This window comes from Carcharhinus amblyrhynchos, chromosome 25 (assembly GCF_965287045.1).
Source record: "Carcharhinus amblyrhynchos chromosome 25, sCarAmb.v2.hapA, whole genome shotgun sequence".
NCBI lineage: Eukaryota > Metazoa > Chordata > Chondrichthyes > Carcharhiniformes > Carcharhinidae > Carcharhinus > Carcharhinus amblyrhynchos.
Window position 1 is genome coordinate 23,381,559 of NC_137348.1, and position 24,045 is coordinate 23,405,603.

General features: G+C 39.8%; 1 protein-coding gene across 5 annotated transcripts in view; it reads right to left on the reverse strand.

The window, feature by feature from the left end:
* rc3h2 (ring finger and CCCH-type domains 2) overlaps positions 1–23,791 on the reverse strand; it is a 92,208-nt gene extending 68,417 nt beyond the window's left edge. For 4 of the 5 annotated variants that reach the window (XM_080212116.1, XM_080212115.1, XM_080212117.1 and 1 more), the window contains exon 1: positions 23,584–23,790. The gene's annotated coding sequence lies outside the window, so the exon portion shown is untranslated. Of the gene's footprint in view, positions 1–23,583 lie in introns of all 5 variants that reach the window. The other variant, XM_080212118.1, reaches the window with a different exon arrangement.
* Positions 23,792–24,045: the final 254 nt, after the last annotated feature.

Here is a 24,045-nt window from a genome sequence, read left to right on the forward strand (position 1 = left end):
CGTTAGTGCCTCTGTTTCCACCAAACTATAATCATTGAGCTCCATGACAAAACTTTTAACTGAGGCTAACAATTGTGCAGTACTCAATAAAGTTGTATCAACATTTTGCAGCAATTTGCTGATGGCATTAATTCATGTAAATGTTCCAAACAGTAAAACAGCAATATTGTACTTTTAAAATTTCTCTGCTTAGGATTTTGCTTCAGCTTTCACATAGTTTCTGAATTTGATGCGCTATGTCTGATAAGGTTTCCTTTATATCAAAGTTCAGTTTCAAAGCCAAAACAGCATCTGCATGAGCAGACCACCTGCTGGCTCAATTCTTTTGCCCAAACATCTTCCATGTGCCTAGTCCAAGCAGAATTGCAACATATTCCATTGATACGAGGAAACCAAAAATCAGCATATAGATTTTGAAGTTAAAAAAAGAGCACGTTTGTCTCACAGGATTCAGCTACAGCATTGCAGATCAAATTAGTGACAGGAACATGGGATGAATAATGCACAGGGACTTGCAATGTTCAGTCTTGCTTGTAGATCTGAATACTTTCATGCCATATATGTGGCATTATCTGTCCACAACAATTCTTGATGTGCACACAAATTTGCAATGAATTCCAAAATCATTGTCTCTAAACATTCAGAAGTTTCCTCCAATCGCAGTGGGATCTTGATGAATTGGGCTGGTGGGCTGACGAATGGCAGATGGAGTTTAATATAGACAAATACAAGATAATGCATTTTGGTAGATTAACCAAGTCCTGCCCTGGTTCAATGGTAGAGCATTGGGGAAAGTTACAGAACAAAGAGATCTAGGGGTACATGTTTATTGATCCATGAAAGTGGAGTCACAGGTGGACAGTGGTGAAGGAGGCATTCGGCATGTGTGGTTTCATTGGTCAGAACACTGAATACAGGAGTTGGGACATCTTGTTAAAGTTCTTAAAGACATCGGTAAGGCCACACTTGGAATACTGTGTGCAATTCTGATCATCCTATTATAGGAAAGATATTATTAAACTAGAAAGAATGCAGAAAAGATTTACTAAGATGCTACTGGAACTTGATGGATTGAGTTATAAGGAGAGGCTGGATAGATTGGGTCTTTTTTCCTCTGGAGCATTGGAGGGTGAGGGGTGACCTTATAGAGGTCTATAAAATAATGAGGGGCATAGACAAGGTAGACAGTCAATATTTTTTCCCAAAGTTAGGGGAGTCTGAAACTAGAGGGCATAGGTTTAAGGTGAGAGGGGAGAGATACAAAAGTGTCCAGAGGGGCAATTTTTTCAGAGGGTGGTGAGTGTCTGGAACAAGCTGCCAGAGGTAGTAGTTAGAGGCGGGTACAATTTTATCTTTTAAAAAGCATTTAGATAGCTACATAGTTCATATAGCAGGATGTGGGCCAAATGCAGGCAATTGGGATTAGTTTAGGGGTTTTTAAAAAGAAAGGTGGCATTGACAAGTTGGGCTGAAGGGCCTGTTTCCATGCGTAAACCTCTATGACTCTAAATGTAGGATTGTAGCTTGACAAAACAGAAAAAAGTCACTATAGCTTTACCACCGCTAGTCACGTATCTTGATCTAATTTAAATTAATTTTAAAAGTCTCACACCAGGTGTTGAATGAACTATTATAGTATTTAGCATCTTTTACATTATTGAATTGATATGGAACTGCTCTTCTATTGTAGCGAAGTCATCAATATCGATAACTTTTTAAATGATCTTTGAGAAGCTCATCTAATTCGCTTGAGAGATTCAAGCCAGGCTAAAAACACATGAGTTGACAATGTTAGCTCATCACGTCTTAAAAAGGTAACCCTAAAGAAGACAGCAGTGTGACTGTGGCAAACATCTCAGCACTTCATCGAAAAAGAACATTCTTTTTCACGTCAACAGCTCAGCATCAATTCTTCCAGATAATATTTGAAGAAATGCACACAGCTTTAATGAGCGCTTTGGAAATTTCATGATCAGCAAGAGCTCCTCCAACCTTACTCCAGTTTACCTGTGCGTTTGACTGCCAGATTGATAGTGTTGCTTCATATTGACAACAGTTCTTGATTTTAACAAATTAATTATCTGCAAGAGGTTTTTTTTTTGCCCTCCTTAGCCTTGCTCACCTGGATGACCTTGCCTTGCTGTTGGCTTAGGCTGCCTGGCTATATTATGGCCTCGTCCTTGATTGCCTAGTTGGTGGCCTGAAGGTCAAGTGGCCCTTGCTGCTGCTTGCCTCGGCTCACCTTGCTGATGGCTCAGGCTGCCTGCCTGACCAGTCTGGCATCCACTTTTCTTGGGGGTGGGGGGTGGGATCACATTGCTGCACGCCTCAATGACCATTGACACTTCCTTGGTCCTTGCACCTTATCTTGAGCTCTGTTCAACGGTGACCTTGTAGTTGTGCTGCTCACTGACTGTCTGCCCTCCTCACTTTCAGCTTGCTGCCCAGCCCTCTTTAGCCCTGCTGGCATGGCCATTCTCCTCAACAACTACCGGCACTTCCTCAGTCGTCACACCTCACCTTGGGAGTTGTGCTGGGACTGTCCAGCTATCTGGTCTCCTCAGCCCCCTGGCCCTGGGTCAGAAATTGCTGCTTTCTTTAAAAAGGTTGCCGACCCACCCTCCTCTCCTCTAGCCTGGGGATTGAGTCACCCTGCTGCACCGCTCAAATGGTATGCTGGCCAGCCTGCCTTCTTGCTTGGATCTTGCAGCCTTGCAACCCCCAGGCAGGTTCAATGACCTCATTGTTGGCTCAGGTTGCCAGCCTGGCTATCTGGCCTCCTCAGCCCTGGGTCAGAAACACTGCTGCTGCTGCTTTTAAAAATATATTTCCCAAGAACCTCATTATTGTTCTCTCTCTCTCTCTGTTACCATCACCTCTCAAATGATCTTGGACAGTTATTTTTTTCCACTCTGAAGGGGACTCAACCCCTTTCTGGCGACAGTAATGCCACCTTATGTCAAAGGGAAATGGTTGGATTTTCTCTTGGAGGTTGTCTGGCACTTGTGTGGTCTGAATGTTACTTGCCACTTATCACTCCAAGCCCAAATATTGTCCAGGTAGGAAAGTTGTTAAGAGGACACGAGTCTATAGAGAGATTTAGAGGGTTAAAGTGAATGGGCAGAATTTGGCAGATGGAGTATATAATGTGGCAAAATATGAACTTGATGGGCAGAGACTGCTTCAGTATCTTAGGAGTTGTAAATTGTACAGAACATTGTGTAGTCATCATCAGCAAACATTCCTACTTCTGACCTTAAAATAGCAGGAAGATCATTGATGAAGCAGCTGAAGATGGCTGGGACTAGGACATTATCCTGAGAAATTCCTGCAGTGATGCCCTGGGCCTGAGATGACTGACCTCCCACAACCACCACCACCTTCCTTTGCAAAAGGGATGACTCCAACCAATCATTCTGAGATTTATGTATCAGGGCACAGAGGTCCTGCTGCATCACCAAATTTTGCAATCTCTCCAATGAAGTAGCATACTGCTTTGCTATTCTTCCCACCAAAGTCATCAAGTTCATATTTTGCCACATTATATATCCCATCTGCCAAATTCTACCCATTCACTGTAACCCTCTAAATCTCTCTATAGACTCATGTCCTCTTAACAACTTTCCTACCTAGCTTTGCAACATCAGCAAATTTAGCCATCAGACATTTGATCCCTTTATCCAAGCCACTGATATAGATTGTAAATAGTTAAGGCATTACAACATAATGGTACTGGTCTTAGACCTGTACTTCTCATCCTCATACGGAATGTAAAATAATATGTTATGGTCACTTATCTAGAATCTACTTTACAATGGTGTTATTAAATTAATCCTGTCTCATTTCACATTACCATTCCCAAAATAACCTGCTCTCTGTTTGGCACAAAACCAGTTCTAAGAAATTGTCCCAAATACACACAATGATTTCATCTGCCAGGCTACCTTTGCTAATCTGATCCATCTAATCTATATAAAGATAGGAATGGGACAGGCCATTTTTTAAAACTCCAGATCACTGTCTAAAACAAGCATTAGGCCACTTACGTACATAAATCGCAGCCTACCACCAATTTTTGATGACCACTAGAAAACTGGATGAAGATGAACAGATAAAATGATAGACTTGATTAGGCCAAATGGTTACTGCAGTCAGCCCGTCTTAACCAGCTGCCCTGGAAAAATAACAGTCCAACACAATAGGACCACTGGAGGCAGGCCTACAAAAAATTGCACCAAATGTATTCCCCTTGGCTGCTTCATGCAGGAGGCTGGCAAATCTGAAAAACCAGTCAGACGCAGCCGAAATGGTTAGGAATTTCAGGATGGATACATTTTAAGCAGCTAGGTATAATGAAGCACATAATCCATAATATGGTTTTTAAAGTATCTTATCTTGCAGAGTTCAGTTTACAAGAATAAAGGTTTAGTGGTCATAAATAGGACTTAAAGCGTTACATACATATTTCATATTATGACAGAACAAAGAAATTACAGCACAGGAACAGGCCCTTCAGCCCTCCAAGTCTGCACCAACCATGCTACCCATTTGAACCAAAACCCCCAACCCTTCCAGGGACCAGATCCCTCCATTCCCATCCTATTCATGTATTTGTCAAGATGCCCCTTAAAAGTGACTACCGTATCGGCTTCCAGTACCTCCAATGGCAGTGAGTTCTAGGCACTCACCACCCTTTGTAAAAAACTTGCCTAATACATGTCCTTTAAACCTTGCCCCTCACACCTTAAACCTTTTTCTCCCAGTAACTGACTCTTCCACTTTGGGAAAAAGCTTCTGACTATCCACTCTGTCCATGTCCCTCAATCTTGTAGACATAATCTTTTTAAGAAGCAACAGAAGTGTGAAGTTATCCTGGTACTGTCTGGATATTGTCAACTGCTGCTTCAATTTTGTACAGATTGTAGGTTCACAATTTTTTCGTTGCAGATTCACATGCCACACAAACAATCCTTTCTTAAAGAAAAGGTAAAATTAGCCTTCAATGATATCATGAAACATGGACTACAGAATCAACAGCTTTCTTTACGTCCCATATAATTTTGTCTTCAATTAAATAAATTAAAAAGACTGCCAATCCACCATGTGTGCATTTCACAATACTGGCAAACACTAAAATGTTGCCCAGGAGGAATGTTTAATTAGAACACATGCAGTACTCCCATCTGATTTTGAAACACTGGAATATTTAGGCAGCACTTCAGATTAGCATCTTATCTGAATAGCGAATCTCTGCAATACTCCATCCATTATGCACTTAGATTGCAAGTTCAAATCCTTGGACTGGGATATGTACAAATAGATCAGATCTCAGAACATATCCAAAAGTTAAAAAGATCCACAACCAGTATGCATAGAAAAGAATAAATTAAACCAATGACTTCAAGCTATCGTGTTAATCTAAGACTGTCATAAAATTACAGCAAATACAGATTTAGCTCATTATTCAAAAAGAGAATTATGCTCAATTTGGTGTGGTGTAATAGGATATGTATCTGGTGTTAACAATCAAGTATGTGCTGGACCTAAAAAGAAACTAAATCAATGCCAAGGCAGTAAGCTGGTACTTCCATTATCTGTCCCCAATCCCTGGGGTACATAATGGATATTGGTTATGAAAATTATGGTACAGGCAACACAAAAGAATTAAATAATTTCAGCATTGACATCTAAAAGATTGCAAATAAAAGTTCCATTGTGTACAAGTAAAACATTTCTCCATTCTGAAGAGATGTTTACAAGAATGCAAGATCACAATCTCAATTTTAAAAAAATGGTAGTTTAAGCAGACTACAAATACACGTTTTCACCCACCTCAAATTTCTCAAAGTATTTATAGTTACAATGCAACAAAGAGACTCTCTCATACCAATTCATCAGGCTTGGAGGAAGTAAAAGTTAGTGTACAAATAAATAAACTTCCCACCCCATCCCATGAGCAACCCTGCTGGAAACATCTACACAGGCACATATTTTGTTAGGGTGGTGAACAGCAAATTGAAACACCACCAGATTATTTCACTTCCTGGTCTGGGATTTGGAGACCAATTGTAGCATAATTGAAATTTGCAGATTTGCAGGATTAAGGATGTTTAAAAAAACTGAAAAATTGTTGCATATGTTCAGGTGTTTTTCAAGTGTAAAATAGAATCACAAATCCCCGATCTTCAGGATTTTCCTCAATTTCAATAGTTAATTAATAGGCACACATAGAAATTAAAGCAAGTTATATTAAACACTGTGTTTCTTAGTGTCACTGGCATTTAAGGACGCAATTTGATCCATGCTGGCTCGCTGTACAGCAATCCAATCAATCCTATTCCACCTCTCTCTCTGCAGCTTTGCAAGTTTTTTCCCTCAAGTATCTTTCTGAAATCATCGCTCACCTCTAATTCTACCATTCTCATAGGTAGTGTTTTCCAGGTCATTACCACTCTTTGCATTAAAATGAAGTTCTTCCTCACATCCTCCTTATGTCTCTTGCCCAAAATCTTAGATTATGTTCCCTAGTTCTTATATCATTAGTTAATGGGAACAGCTTTTCCTTGCCTATTTCATCTAAATCTGTCATAGCCTTACAAGCCTTTAAAATCTTCTCAGTCCCCTTGGCACAACCCTAAATTCTTTAACCCAATTATGGAGCAATAAGTGGTAAACTGCTCTGTACCATCCCACTGTCCTCACATTCTTACTAACCTGTGATGACCAGATCTGGACATGAATATCAACTGGGAAAAATTTATTGTTTTTGCACATCTTTGCAGATCACTCCTTAATCTCTCATTTGGAGACCTTTGGAATACCTGTTTCTCAACTTAAATCCAAATGGATGTCCTTGCCCCTGAGGATATCCCCAATTTCCAACACTAATGGTATCCCTAATCGGTGGTGCTGCCCACCTCCCTTTTTCCCTTTTCTATCTTTTCTGAAAGCATTGTAAATTGCAATAGAAGTGTCCAGTCTTCTCTTTCTTTGAGATGTTTCTTTTATTGCTACATCAATCCTGCACTGCCATTTGTGCCTTTAACTCACCAACCTTATTCACTTTACAACGATCCACTCTGACACCTTACTCATCTTGCACCATTAAAAATAAAACTAAGAATTTCTACATCTGACCTATGGTTTGAGAATTGAGAGTACAAGAATTGTACATGCAAGTACTACATAGGTTTGGTATACTCCTGTACTAATGTCACTTCCATTGGAAGAACATGTAAATTGCTGCAAACATTACTGCAGTGTTATCTTCTTTCTAGGAATTAAATGCAAAATACAAAGAGGTCATCTTGGCATAAAGTTTTACATTCATGTAAATGAATTAAGAACAAAGAAACCCTTCCCTTTACAGAGCAAACAATAACCCTGGTTATTAGTTGTATGGGTAGCATAAATACATGCAGTGGCTGTTTGGCTTTGGCAAAGCACCAACAAAACATCAGAATATCCTAACCAACAGCATACTGTGTTGTAAAGGCTTCATTTTCCATCCCTTTGATGACACCCAGATACAAATATGTTCATGATTAAAAATATTACCAAAGTTAGTAGTAAAAGCAGATGGTACATACTAATAGGGTGTGCCAGGATTAAAGAACAGTATTGTGGCACTTGTCATTGTTTGTCCAGCTTCACTGCAGCAAATAAATCACCAGGGCTAAGTTCTAAAAACATTTGTTGGGGGTGGGTCCAAGAGAAGGGAAAATATCTCCTGTGCTTATTGATCTAATTTGAGATTTGCAACTTACATATCAAAGACTTCCAATAAAGGTCATGAGCATGCAAGTTAGGATGAAGGAGAAAAGAATGTCAACAATCCTCGCATGGCAACAACAATTACAAAACATCAAGTATTTGCAATACTAACATGGAGATATGAAATCTAACACAGTTATTAAGAAAACAGAAATTCTAACATAGCAAACACACAAAAATGCTGGACCGACTGCTTGGATCTAAACTTTAAAACAAAAAAGGAGCTGAACTACACCAAATATCACTAATTCAAATGTTCCTAGGCCAATGATGATATTTTCAAAACACCAGTTCATACCTGCAATTTCACAATGCTTCCAAGTAGGGATTTGAAACTCTACTATTGTTTAATTCATATTAACTTTAGGACTACTGGATTCAAGACCTGGAACAGATCAGCCATGATCTGACTGAATGGCAGAGAAGGCTCGAAGGGCTGAACTGCCTACTTTTGCTCCTAATTCCTATATTTTGGAAATCAATTTTGTAGAGGAAGTTGGGAAGAGTGAATATAGGTTTTCCTTATTGTATGGCTAAGTAAGGATCAACCAAATACTCTTCAATTTGATCTACTTTATCTTAAAGTCCATGTGGCTTAAAGTTTGGACTCCATAACCTATTTTACGCTTGAACTAATTTTACACCACTTGCACTTTACTGAAGATAGTAAATAATTATTGCACGTACAAATATTATTAAGAGGGTTGCACAGCATGTTTAGGCACACCAAGTATTGTTAAAGGGCATTTTCAAGAATAACAGCAGTCCATTTTTAGAGCCAAATTATCCAAGCACAAATTCAAATAAAGTGACAATTTTAATATAACCCTCTACAGTACAAGACAAGACAGGCAAAATGAAAATACTGAATGCTATGCCAAATAGCCAGGCCAATGATTCAGAAATGGATCTAATTATTTTAAAGATATTTAGTTTTTGAATTCCAGTTTGTGTAAAGTGACTAATCTCAATTAGTGCGACAATGGAATAAACTAAAATTGGCCCTAGTATCCTTTAATCAGGAAGGGGAAACTTTAAGGCTGATAACAAGCCAACAACTCCTGGAAATGCACATGTACTGACGTCAGGCAACAATACAGTCAAAGTTAAATATTATCTACTCCATGACACACCCTCATTCCATCACCCACCTTGGCCCATAACTATCATCAGTATTCACAGCAACATATCATCACTTTAGCAGCACAGGAGGTTAAAAAGTAGCAAAAGCAAAGCAAAAAAGATAATTGAATTTTCTTAGAAATATACTTTTTTGTTAAAATCCTTTCAGAAGATGGGCATTGCTGGCTAAACCAGCATAGATTGCCCATCTCCAACTGTCCTCAGGAAGGTGGTGGCAAGCTACCTCTTTGAACCACTACAGTATCCCCAGTGCTGTTGGAAAGGGAGAAAGGGAGTTCCAGGATTTTGGCCCATATTGATGTAGTTCCAAGTAATATTGATGTAGTTCCAAGTCAGAATGGTATGAGACTTGCAGATAGTGGTGACCCCATGCATCTGTTGCCCTGGTCTTGCTAAAATGGTAGAAGTCAGGAGTTTGATTGGTGCTGTTGAAGGAGAACTGCAACAACTCACTAAGGCATCTTGCAGATGGTACACAGCTGCCACTGCACTTTGATGATGGAAGGAGTGACTGTTTTAAGGTGCAATCATATAGGCTGCTTTGATCTGGATGGTACTGAGCTTCTGGACTGTTGTTGGAGCTGTGCTTATCCAGGCAAGAAGATTATTCCATCAGACATATGCATGGGTGGACAGACTTTGAGTCATGAGGCAAGTTACTTGCTGCAGAATTCCCAGCCTCTGGCTTGATCTTATAGGCACAGTATTTATATAGTTGGTCTTGTTCAATTTCTGGTCAGTGGTTAAACATCATGCACACACTCCACCCCTCCGGCGTAGTCAGAAAATCATATGCTTCTCTTCCCATTGCACCATTACCTTTGATGCCCCCCCAGGATCTATCCTTTGTCAGCTCATTTCTAGTTTATATGTTGTTTCTTGGCAACATCATCTGAAAAAGATTTTGACATATTTATTGATGACAACCAGCTCTTGACTCTTCCACTGTGCCTAAATTCAAGCTGCTTATCCAAAATTCAATATTGGATGAGCAGACTTACTCCCACTAAGATTAAATTTTGTTCCAAGCTACTGATTTTATAACTCAATCCTGCAATCGCCCGAGATTGAACCGAACTGTTTGCAACGTTGGTATCAAATTTGACCTTGACATGAGTCTCAGACCATATATCCATATCAACAATAGGATTATTTTCAACTCCATAACTTCAGCAGACCTTGTAGGTACTTCAACTCACCTATTGCTGAAATCCTCAACTATGTTTGTCACTATTAGCCACAACTTTTTCAATGTACTGATGACTGGCCTCTCACATTCTACCCTCCTAAACCTAGCACCCCTGCGCTCATTGCATGACCAGGAATCAGTACAGGTCAATGTCTTGATTTTAAAGTCAAGATCCTTGTTTCAAACCCAACCACCATAGCCTCATCCAACCCCAACTTTGTAATCTCCTTCAACCCCAAAACCCATCAGCAGCATCTGTGTTTGATCTAATGTTGGCCTCTTAAGCAGTTCTAATTTTCATTGCTCCATCATTAGCAGTCATGTCTACAGCTGCCAATGCCCAAAGTTATGAAATTTCCTAAACTCCATTGTCATCTACCCTAATGTCCCCTTAGAAAATAAAAATTTGGCATAAAGCTACATATGTCCCCACTGAAGCAATTAGGGATGTTAAAAAGACCAATACATAAAGAGGATAATTCCTTTGGTTATCAACAGAGGGATCCTCCTAATATTCTGCGTTAAGAGGAAGATCCTGGAATATCATCAGGTTGGGGGCAGGAGGAAGAAATGATTAGCAAAGCCGTTTGCTTGGTTTCCTGCTGTTTGTTTCTTCCCTATGGTAGCTGTTAAGGGACGGGAATCTCTTAATGCTTTGCCTTATTCGTTACATACTATTTTCTTATTTCAGCAGCCACTTTATACCTCCCACAATGTACTTATTCCCAGCTTTCCAAACTCCAGTCTGACTCGGATCCAGATTTTGCACCTTCCCTGCTTAAGACCACATATCAATATTAATGAAAAAGCACACAACCAAAACATCAGCCCACTATAAAGCAGTAGCAGCAATACAGTAACAGCAACAGCCCGAGGCCTAACTTCCCACTCCCTGCCAAAAGCTGCTTCACAAAATACAACAGGGCCCTCACCACACAAATGGAAAAAGAGTTTTTTCGTTTGAGTTTGGTTATGTGTGTAGCAGCAAAGAAAAGAGATCAAAAAAAGTGAACAAAAATGATAGGAAGTGGGAAAGAAATTAGAATAAAATGAAATACCACAAATAGAACAAAATTCCTTGATAAATATCTAAAAATCTGATATTAGGCAATCAAGACAGACTTGATTAAAAAAAACCAGAAAAATAACTGGAAAAGATAATTTGCTTCTTTTAATAATTAAATGCCTTCATTTGAAAGTTTTCAAAAGGTACGAAGTATAACTTCGTATGTTGGAACCTTCATTTCTATTCCACTTTATAAGTGTACTAATGATCCTCATTATCAATACTTGCAAGCTGGTTGTCCTTCACTGTATGAAGGATTGAAACTGGAAAAAGGCTTATGATATAAATCCTGCCACAATTACAACAGAAGCAATTATGTAACATTCAGTTCATTATTGTAGGGTTCCACATTTAAAGATTTACATAATTAAATAGCTTTAATGCCTAAAAAGGCATTCCTTTTTGACTATTAAGAATAGATTTTAAGTCTCAAGCCACTGTTTAAATTGAATGAATATACTGGCTACCTTAAAAAAAATGGCCCAACCATTCCAATATGCTCAGATAGTAATCATTGTGGTAACAAATGCTTACAAAATATCCATGCTCCTTCACTTTGAAAAGGACATGCTTTACTTCTACCAAGCATGGAGCAGCCTTTCAGAACTTCATAGTGCCACAACTGTGAAGTCCAGAGATTGCAGTGGATACTGAGTGATTCATCAAGCAACATAGGAGCAGAAAAATATATTCAGCTGGAAAGGCATTTATCTAATATACCTTTGCTTCTGTTTACAAATACTGAAATTTGTGCTTAATGCAATTATTGTGTAACGCACATCTACTGTCTGCCAAAAACTCAAATTCCTGCAGTTGCCAGGAATATAGAAGAATCAAAATCTTTAGACATTATGAACGTCAAATGTTGTATTTATACCATCGCTAAAACCATCTATTCTCACTTCCATAGCATCGCTTGACCTCACCCTGTCTCAGCTCAGTGTGGCCAAAGCCCTCATGCATGTTTTCACCACTAGTACAACATTCTCCCTGCTTTGCTCCCACATTCTACCTTTCGTAAACTTGGAATCATCCAAAACTCCGGTAGCCACGTTTTAACTCACACCATGTCTTGTTCTCCCATCACCCTGTACTCATTTGACCCACATTCAGTCCCAGCCTGGCAACATCTTGATTTTATAATTCTCATCCTTATTTTCAAATTCCTTTATGGCCTTGCCTACCTTTAATCTCCTCCAACTGCACAACCCTTTCAAATACTGGAATTTCTGTAATTTGAACCTATTGTGCATGCCCAATTTTAGATTGCTGCACCATTGGAGGTCACGTTGCCTGGGTCCTCAACTTTGGAATATCTTCTATCCCCTATCTTTCCTCCAATAAGCCACTCCTTAAAACCACCTTTTTAATCAAGCCTTTGATTATCTGATCCAAAATCTCCTAATTAGATCTCCTTGGAGTTAATATTTTATAATGCTTCTGTGAAGTACTTTGGAACGCTACATTTATAAAACACCCTAAACAAAATTTGTCAACCATTCTAATGATATTCCATTCTGATTTTTGCTTCTAGATGTATGGGATAGATCAGTTATGATTATATAGCCAGGTTTTTGAAAAATTTAAAAAAAAATTGCTGGTTTCCCATAGGACTTGTCCTAGCTCGTAAACCCTGCTCAGGTTGCTTAGGCAGTAGTTTAAACATGTACATAGGCCTTCTTTTTCTCCCCACTTGCCATCCATTTAGCAGAGATATCTAAAATGCACCCAGTATCTTCTACAAGAGCAAGTTCTAAATTTAGAACTGAGATCAGTATTTGCAAATCCAACATCCACATTTATGTCCTTGATATACAGTGCAACAGCAGAATTTAAAAAACCTACTTGATGTTTTCCTCAACCGAAGGATGCTAGTAGCTCTAGTGCCTTAAATATAACAGTGCTAATCAAGACAGAGAAAACTGGGAACTAGTTAACCAGTTGCTGGGAAAATGCTGGTATCCATTATTAAGGAAGTAGTAACAAGGCACTTGGAGAAAAATATGATTAAGCAGGGTCAACACGATTTTATGAAAAGGGAAATTGTCTGATAACTTATTAGAATTTGAAGTTGATAAATTAGACCAGCTAATATAGGATATATTTGAATTCCCATAAGGTGCCACATGAAGGGTTGTTGCACAAGATATGGACTTATGAAATGGGGTTTAACCTATTAGTAGGAATGGAGGATTGGTTAAAGGACAGGAAATAGAGAGTAGGAATAAGAAGATTATCTTCAGGTTGGTAGGCTGTTCATATGAGGTCGAGATGATAGATTCTAGGCCAAGGAATTAAGGGATGTAGAGATCAGGTGATAAAAGTGGAATTGTCAAGACTGGCCATGATCTTACTAAATGATGGAACAGGCTAAAGGGGCTGTATGGCTTATTCCTGCTTCTTAAATTCTTAGTTTTAAGAACTATTCCTTATGAGATTTGTGAACTGAGAATTTTGCTGAGATATTCAACAAATTGGGCACTGGAACCCAGCCTTGCCCATACTCTACCCAAACATTTGAAGTAGAGTTCACAAGATCACAACCAGAGCAGGAACCCTGAACCATTTTCTTCTGTAGCATTTGCTCAGGAAGCTGAAACCAAGTCACAGCAGCCCCCTGCACCCTAATTAAAATCATCCAATGTCAACAAAGTAACCAAACTGAAAATCATCCAAGAACCACCCAGCAGACAATTTAACCACCCATATTCTTAAAGGAAGAATTACACATCAGCATTAAAATTCATGTTCTTAAGCTAAAATAACACAATATTCAAAATTTAAAAGATACAAATAAATTAGGACAGTATGGTGGCACAATGGTTAGCACTGCTGCCTCACAGCACCAGATTCAATTGCCGGCTTGGGTCACAGTCTGTGTGGAGTCTGCACATTTTCCCTATGTCTACATGGGTTTTCTCCCACATCCAAAAGACGTGCTGGTTAGATGCATTGACCATGCTAAATTCTCCCTCAGTGAGCCTTAACAGGTGCCGGAATGTGGCAACTATGGGATTTTCAAAGTAACTTCATTGCAGTGTTACTGTAATCCTATTTGTGATGCTAAATAAACCTGAATGCCAGCTTGGATCAATTCATAGCACTCATCTTGGATGCAGGAAATTGTGGCCTATAGGTGGAATTCTCTGGCCATTCACATCAGCAGGATTCTCCCGTCCCACTGCAGTAAACGGCAATTTGGTTGAGTGCAAAATTCTCCTCCCTGTGACAGCAGCGGTGGGGCATGCCAGAGAAATACAGCCCATGTCTCAGTAAACTGACACTTCAGTGCAATATTAGGGAATTGCTAATCTGCCTTTTGGAGTAGATTCAAAGATTCCACTACCTCCATGTGAAAAGTACTCTATGGCCTCAGTTCTCTCAAGCTTTTTAATCTCCTTCTGCCTCACAACCCCCAAGGTATCTGCTCTCATACAATTCTGACCAAGTATTCCTGATTTTAATTGCTCCAGAACTGGTGGCTGTGTCGTCAGCTGCCAATTACCTGCAATCCCATGTGCTTTAACTTTACATAATCTGTTTTGTTAGACTTTATCAAAAGCCTTCTGAAAGTCTAAATAAACGACATCCACTGGCTCGCCATGGTCAACTCTACTAGTTACATTCTCAAAGAATTCCAATGGATTTGTCAAACAGGATTTCCCCTTTCTACTGACTTTGTCTGATTATACCACTGCTTTACACACACACACCATTGAAATGCCTTGCAATGTTATTACATTAAAAGACAAAGACATATAAACGTTTTTAAAATCAACAATTTCTAGTGTCCTAGTCAGCATTCTTCCTCAGCCATCACCTGAAGAGTAACCAGTCACTCATTTCTAGTCTTGCTTTAGAGGTTTTTATGTCTTTTTTTGTTACTGCACTTCAGAGTTATTGTTGGATACTTCTGAACGGTCACTACACAAAGACATGTCTTTTCTTAAGCCGAAGTTACTTAAGTTTGAAAGGAGCAGAAGAACAAGGAAAAGGGCTTAAATATAGTTATAAATTAAACTTAAAGTAAATACCATCCCTTTCCCATCTGGAAAGGTCATGTGACACATTTGTCACTTGATTTACAGAAGCTCTGAAAAACCTAATGTCCCCTGAGTTAATCAGTCAACAAACTGAATCCCAACATCAGCAATCACCATTTAGACATTACCTTTGTATGTTGCAAATGTAATATTTCACTTCTAGTACTATAGTACTATACTTTAGTGTTAAACCATAATTGTTTATAAAATATTTCATACGCCTAAAGATTTTATATTCTTAAACTTTTTCATTGAATGAATTCAGTTGATCCAGCCTGTTCTTGTACAAATGCCTATAACATCTAAAGACCAATAACAGGGTAGCAACATGCTCCAGCCACGCATGACATTAGGACAGACAAAGGATCTTAAAGAAGGAAAAAGACAGAGGGAATTTGAAAGCAAAGGGCCTTGAAAGCTGAAATCACAGCCACCAATGGTTGGACAATTAACCTCGGCGATGGCCTAATGGTATTAATCACCAGACTATTAATCCAGAAACTTAGCTAATGTTCTGGGAATCTGGGTTCAAATCCCACCACGGCAGATGGTGAAATCTGAATTCAATTTTTTTAAAAATCTGGAAATAAGAGTCTACTGATGACCATGAAACCATTGTTGGAAAAACCCATCTGGTTCACTAATGTCCTTCAGGAAAGGAAATCTGCCGTCCTTACCTGATCTGGCCTACATGTGACTCCAGAGTCACAACAATGAGGTTGACTCCTATCTGCCCTCCAAGGGCAACTAAGGATGGGCAATAAATGCTGGCCAGCCAGCAACACCCAAATCCCATTAAAAAGAGAGAGTCTAGCAGTGGAAGAATGCATATATCTCAAGACAGTTGTAGGTTTGAAGGAGGTTAGACAGAGAGAGACAAGGCAACACAAAGGGATTTGAAAAAGGATGAAATTTTTTTTTTTAAAAAAATCAAGATTTTACTTAACTGAAGACCAGTGCAGGTCAGCAAGCACAAAGACCGAGATGTCACATCACAAAGCATTATAATTCTTTAACATTCCTACTTAGTTTTTTCTTTAAAACTCTGATGTGGACAGGTAGTCTGTTGCAAGTTTTCATTTGCCACACCCCATTGCCCTCAAAAACGTGCTAGTTATTGATGCCATGGATGGCATCCAGGAAGTCTCCACCTGAATGCTTAACATTTGCAGTCAGTGTCATATCTGGTTATTCCCATCCTTAAAGGAATATGAGACCAACTTTGGGAACGTAGACACAAATTGCAGTGACCCTGAGAAAACAAATATTGTATTTTCCTAGACAAATTGTTCAACACTGCATCATACATAATGAGGTTTACACCTGGTGTGCTATGAGAAGCATGCAAATGTGTCGCAATGGCCGAAATGCATACACCCTTGCATCAAGCCACCCAACATGCCCCACTGCAGGACCCCTTCAATCCAGGATGCAGTCATGCCGAATATTTCACCCCATTCAGGAAGATTTCACAGAGACTTCTCTCCATTTATTTATTTAAATGAACATCTGAAAATCAAAAGGGAGTCACTGGTTGCAGTTTGTGTTATGAGGCTGCGGGGTTTTGTTCAGGCAGTAGTTTTGGCCCTACCTGGGGGTGAGTTCCTGGCAGTCAGCATGGTGGTGAACAGGACTAGCCAAGGTTGTTGCCATTGGGCAGCCAAGTCCTCCTTGGAGAAAATACTCATTGAAAAGCTGCAGCTGCTGCTTTGCTTTCTCAGGAGAACAAAAAATTACAGCACAGGAATAGGCCCTTCGGCCCTCCAAGGCTGCACCGACCATGCTGACTGACTTAACTAAAACCCCCTATGCTTCTGGAAAAAACAAAACAGAGTTTTCATCTGTTATTTTTACTATAGGATTTTACCTGAAATAATGTAAGTATTCAGAACCCAAGACAGAAAGAGAGGACTTTCCTGAATGAAATGGCAGTGCAGACTGTTCCTGGATTGTCAGCATTGAGGGGGATTTGCAGCAATAACAGAACTGACCAACCCCTGAAGCTGGCTTTATCTACCTCACCCCCCCTCCAATCACCAGAAGACGACAACGACTTGATTTGATTAGGACTATATAAATTAAATGAAATAATAGACAGTGATTATAAGATAATGCATACTACTGACTTATGACAGCTTTAGTTACTCTAATTCTAGAGTTACTGAGAAGTGAGCCCTTTATAACCATGCATTGAAAACCAGTTTAAACATAAAAGATTGTTTCATACCCTTTGCTTCTTCTCCATTAACCTCTATTCATGCTAATACGTTTCCCCCCCACCCCCATCCGCAACTCCATACAACTTTGTGTGGCACCCTAGTTGAATGCCTTTTGAAAATTGAAAATTGGAATTTGGGCAGCATGGTGGCATAGTGGTTAGCACTGCTGCCTCACAGGGACCTGGGTTCAATTCCTGGTTGTGTGGAATTTGCACGTTTTCCCTGTGTCTGTACGGGTTTCCTCACACAGTCCAAAGATGTGTGGGTTAGGTGGAACAGCCAAACTAAATTGACCATAGTGTCAGGGGGATTAGCAGGGTAAAAATGAGAGGTTTCAGGAATAGGATTGTGGTCAGTACAGACTCAATGGGCCGAATGGCCTCCTTCTGTACTGTAGGGACTGTATGGAAAATCCATTAATACTATTACTACATCTATGGTTCCTTCTCAGCTACTCTACTAGTTACATCCTCAAACAATAAATTCATCAAACTTAATCTCCCTTTCCTAAATTCATGCCTGATCATATCTCAAAGACTGGAGTCAAGCTAACTGGCTTGTAATTCTGTTTTCTCTCTCCACTCTTTCTTGATTAATGGTATTACATTTTGTACATTGCAAATCTCTCTAGCAAGACTGTAACCATAGTAAATGCAATGTTTATAAGTAATCGTTCAGCTGAAAAAAGTGGGTGTATTGTGGAATTGTTTGTCTCACTGAAGTGTGTCATGTTACTGAAAAGATTGAGAACTACTGCAGTACACGTATCATTGAGTAATCAAAATAGCTAACTGTGTACAATTAAAAAATAAAAATCAGGAATAAGTTGGAGGAATGGCACTTCAGGATGAATGCTAAAATTTCTAGATGCAAGTTGTATTTTTGTAGTTTTCTTGTTTACATTCCCTAATTTATAAATAAAATGGAAAATAAATACCCTTTTTGTTTAATGCCACATTTATCTTTTTTACATGCCCTTTATCTGCCTGAACTATTTATAATTTCCATCTCACCCTCAGCAGGAAAAAAGGTTCCTCAAGTGGGAGGGGAATAGGTAAAAACAAAAAACATCCACATAAACACTGCAAAGTTATAAATATTGTAACAAAGAGCAAGAGCAGCTTTACAAGTGCTGTGAATACGTTTCCAACCTCTATATAAAGGAATAAAAAGGTGATAATTTTTCCTGAATCAAAGCAAAAATAACAGGATTAATTTTAAACCAATCAAATCATCAATTTCCTTTTCTTTATACACAGACACACATATCTGAAAACCTCATTAGTATTTCTCTACTTAAGTTATGACAGTCTTATTATTGAATGGCTATCCCTTGCAAGGATGACTGTCTTCCACAAATCCAAAGGTGACTGATCAGGCAGATTTGGGATCATATACTTAATTGCATGTAGGATGTAGGATGTCTGGTTATATGCCATCAGTTCAGGTTCTAGTGTGTCCTTTCCTCCACTCTCTCTTTTCCTCTATATTTTGTCACTGGTGGCTATCAAAATACTGGGATCCTTCCCACAGACACTGCTGCTATCCTGTTTGATCCAAGATTATCTCCTAGTTGTTGATATCAATATTGCATTTCTTCATGTTGGCTTTCAGCACATCCTTGAACCATTTCTCAGACAGAGATCCTCTTCTAGCACATCTGCCTTGCCTAGGCTGGGAGAAGATGACCTGCTTTGGGAACCTGTTATTGACTTCCAAACTACATAACCAACTCAGTGAAGCTAATGGCAGATTATCATAGCCTTGAAGTTTGTGGTGCCTGCTTAAGCAAGGTCACTGATGTTGGCGTGTCTATCCTCTCATTTCCAGCTTCAACAAGTGTTGGAAAGATAACCCACGATATTCAAGGTCTACTACATTCAAATTTTCTTAACAAATTGGTACCATAAAGTTTACATCAGTATAATTAAATATACTGATAGTTTAGCTAAAGAAACAAGAAGCACTGCCATGTAATGAAAGGAAAGTTAGCATGACCAAAGAGATAAGCTTATGAGGAAGAGAAATGTAACAAGGTGAAGAGATTCAGGGAGGCAATTAAAGAGAGACAGCAAAAACAAAGTTACCAGAAGTTGTGACCCTGGTGGTAGAATGAAAGGGAGAGTTGCAGAGGGCCAAATTTAGAAGGTTGTGAAATATAAGCGAAGACAGATTGACTGAAGCTTTAGGGATAAAGTGGAGTGAGACTACAGATGATTAGTAAATAATAGATTTTTCTATTCACAGCACTGAGAAAAATGGAAATTGGTAATGGGCAACTTCATTCAGGACACCAAGCTGAGTTTGAGTTGTGAAACAATTAGGTGCACCAATGAGAAGGAAAATTGAGAAGTCAACTCTGGAGATAACAGATGTTGATAAGGGCTTTAGCTGTCAGAGGTTGAGAAGAGCTGAAATGGCAGTAAAGGCAGAGATGGTGTTACAAAGATAGAAGTGAATAATCACGAACAAAACAAAGCTTTATAACTCAGTTTAGTAAGACATCTTGTAAAGGAATAGGAAGTAAACAAATCTCTCATGGTGTTGGTAATCCAACCATAGAATAGAAAGTTTAGAACTGTAGTAATCAACATCACTGCTGCACTGGTGTCAAGAACCCTCTACGTCACAGGCCATAATAAATACTTTGAAAATGAACAGTTTATTATTTAGAACTCTTTGCAGGTTGATTACCGTGTACACTTGTCTACTCAGCAATGCAACTGCTGTATTGAAATCATAACATGACGCCCAAAACGTCAGTGATGCTGTCAATGTTTGAATGACTGTAATAATTTGTTCCTATAAAAAACTTGTTTCCATTACACAGATCTGTTTTATATTATCTTTTAAATCAGTGCTTAACCTATAAAAAGGTCAGCTGGTCAGAAATTCATTGATATCTCAAAGATACAAAACTATGTGCATTCTGCACAACACATGTAGAAGAATGACATCACAAAAACAATGATGACGACTGGCAATCTCTATTGCTGCTGTGTTTTGAAAGAAATTTTAAGAAAGGGGAAGTGTATGGAGGGTAGGAATGGAAATAAGTTAGTCAATGTACCTGATATTATCCAATAAACACCACAGGATGAATTTCACTTTTATATTGGACTCATGCATAAATTCTCAGCATAAACAGGATCCTAGTTTTAGTGCACTTCTCAATTCACCAAATGATATTATTCCACTTTATGGAATGTCATTATGCCAGCAATGAAACGAGCACTATTTTCTTCCCAAACGTCAACTGAGCTCTTAGGAACAGGTCTTGAAATGTGTAATAAGCCCATAAAGACACCGTACTGTAGTATGAAAATCAATAATCAGAGCAACTTGAAGCATATGCAGATATAACAATAAATAGTATAAAAGCTAACTTTTAGTTAAGCAGATTATCAGAGATCAACCAATATTGTGACTAGATTGTCACAACATTTAAGTATTTAGATGAGCACTTGAAATGCGATAGCATACAAGGTCATGGGCCAAGTGCTGGGAAAGGGGATTCCCATAGAATCCCAACCTTGCAGAAGCAGGCCATTTGGCCCATCGACTCTGCATCTACCACAATCCCACTCAGGCCCTTTTTCTGTAACCCCACATATTTACACTGCTAATCTCCCTGACACTAGGGTCAATTTAGCATGGCCAGCCTAACCTGCACATCTTTGTACTGTGGACGATACCAGAGCATCTGGAGGAAACCCACACAGACACAGGGAGAACGTGCAAACTCTGCATCATTAGTGGCCCGAGACCAGAATTGAACCTGGTCCCTGATACTGAGAGGAAGCTGTACTAGCCACTGTGCCACCGGGCTCCCAGATTAGAATAGATAGGTGCTTGATGGCCGGCATGGACGCGATGGGCTGAAGTGCCTCTTCCTGTGCTGTAAAACCATGACTCTACAACACCAAAATATCGAATAAGTTACTAGAAATTTTGCTTACGGCACCATAGAATATCTAAACAAAATTTACTCAAGTCCATTGCTTGACATGGACAAATGCTCCATTTGCAATTCAGTTATTGCTAAAATATGAGACAGATTTCCAATACTTCACAATCCAAACTAAAACGAGTTGGTAACTGTTAACAGGAACAAAGATTTATTAACATTTTTTAATCTATGACATCTAAAATATCAATGTTTTGGATTGCCTCCAGCTACAGTTAGGAACTAATGTTGCTCTACTGCATTTGACGGTTTATCAAAACATGGTTGCTACATCAACTGAATATAATACATGCATTACAGTAAAACAAATTAATTCACATCATTAAGCTGGGTATGATAGCATAGCTATTATGTTACTGAGCCAGGATTCCAAGGGCATGGACTAAAACCAGAAAATGGGCATTTGACTTCAGTTTTTAAAATTTGGAAGTAAGGACTGACCATAAAGAGATTGGACTGTTGTGAAAACTTAATTGGCTCACTTTATTTAAAAAAGGAAGGAATTCTTCCATTCTTGTCCAGTCTGCCCTCAAAACATACAGCCCTAGGAAGTGGCCACCAGCTAGGTGTATCAAAGTACTAGAAAAACTCAGCAGCTCAAGAAGACACCACATCACCACCTTTTTAGGGCAAGAAAAAAAAGGGCAATATCGGCCATGCAAGCAATACCCACATCCTGAGGGCGAACCAAAAAAAAATCAATGCTTCCAAATATAGTATCTATTAACAGTAACAGGAAGATGCCAAATTGCAACTCTGAATACTTAAATAATGTATCAATGCAAAAATGGGTCCCATTTACCAGTCACAAAGCACAACCATAATCTGAAGAGGGTACAAAAATTAAACACACACCAATGGAGAGATCTCACTGGCCATGTGCATTTACCATAACGTAAAGGTCTTTCTGTATCAAGTCCTGATGTGTATATTTGCCATGGAAAATATATGGTACATAAAACTATTCAAGTATACTGGACTTAGACTTTTCCAAAGTCGGCCTAACTGGCTTTTCAAGTTTAGAAATCTAGATGTTCCACTACATTGAACAGGAATTGGCAACATGGTGAACATAGTTACATCAATGCATCTAAACAAATTCAAATAGACGATAAGCTGCTCGAAACTAAACAGCAGGTTTTTTAGAGCCTCGATGCTTTCTATATTTGAACACGGGAAGGGTGTGACTTTACATGACGGAAGCTTCGAGTCAGGTCAACTGTACTTATCCCAATAATCAACAGTGATTATTGGGAATTCACTGGCGTTAAATAAACAAAAACGCCAGTGGTATAAAACGTGTCATCGAGCCCGATTTAAGAGAATACAGAAAAGCAGAAACGAGGCATGTGCAGCCACTATGTGCAAAGTACAGCTTGGACACTCCAGATTGCAGGTTTGTGCGCGCTTATTGCGCAACTGTACGCACTCAATGGAAACAAATAGCGACTACAAGAGGACGGTGTTTTAGTGGTAAATTGAGATAAAACCCACGACGTTATTTTTTTATGGGGGGGGGGAAGAGGGAGAGTCAAAACGTACTGAGGGGGAGGGAGGAGCCCTTCGGTTCCCTTTTGGAACCGAAAGAGAGGGTGACAGGAGTTCCGACACCGAGAAGATAGTGTTTAAATTGAACAAGGCAGGACGGCCACTCCCGAAGAATCTGGCGGGGGCTTTTCTGCACCAGACTCTTGTCAAAGCAGCACAAACACACACACCCATGGCCACAGCTCTGACACTTGGGGAAAACATGGCGAATACACTTGTCATCCTGTCGAATGGAGGGTGGTGAGGGAGGAAGGGAGGGTGTGAGGGCGGACAGCTCCCAATGCGGGTCGAACGCAATCTTTTTCCAGCTGAACCAGCCGTACATTTATCCGGGGCAATCCGGTGCGGAGATATTTAGTGTCAGCCAGGTTAAAGCGCACGGCTGCAAACCTCAACCTAACCTGACAGCCCAGAGAGCATTACGACTCCACCCTGAAGAGTGATTGACGTACGGCCAGACCAATGGCGAGTGGACTTCGGTTTGACTGATGGATAAATCCCCGATCAGCAGCGCCGAAGGGGGCTGGAACCATTTGCCTAGCAGGTTGGGTTGTCTTTGACAGCTGCTTTCTCTCTGCGTCCCCCCCACCCCCCCGGGTCAGGGAGGGTGATGAAGAGACAGAAAAAAAACTTACCTTTTCTGTAGGCACTAAGAAGAAGAAGAAGTAACATCCATCTTTCCATCGAAGAAAGAAAAACTTTAATAAGTTAACTTCACAGAAGCAATTAATAAATACATGTAAACAAGCGGCTTGACCGCGGGTCATAAAAGCCGATGGAAGGTCGAGTCGTTGGCGGCACAGCACTGCTCCGACTCCGACATTTTGCTCCGGATCGCGGCGACTCCCCCCGTGAGGGAGAGAGACCTTAACAGGAAGGGAGCATCCCCGCCGTGTATCCCTCCGCGCAACGGTCTCTCCTCAAAACAAACATCCATCTGCTCAGGTATGGAAGCTTCCCGATCATTCACCCCGGCCACGGAGGCAGCGGTTATTTCCACCTCCCCACTCCTCATTCTGAGCCACCTACCCTCCTTGTTTGCTTTAATCTTCCCCCCCCCCCCTCTGTCTCCTCCCCCTCCCCCCGCCGTTCTATAT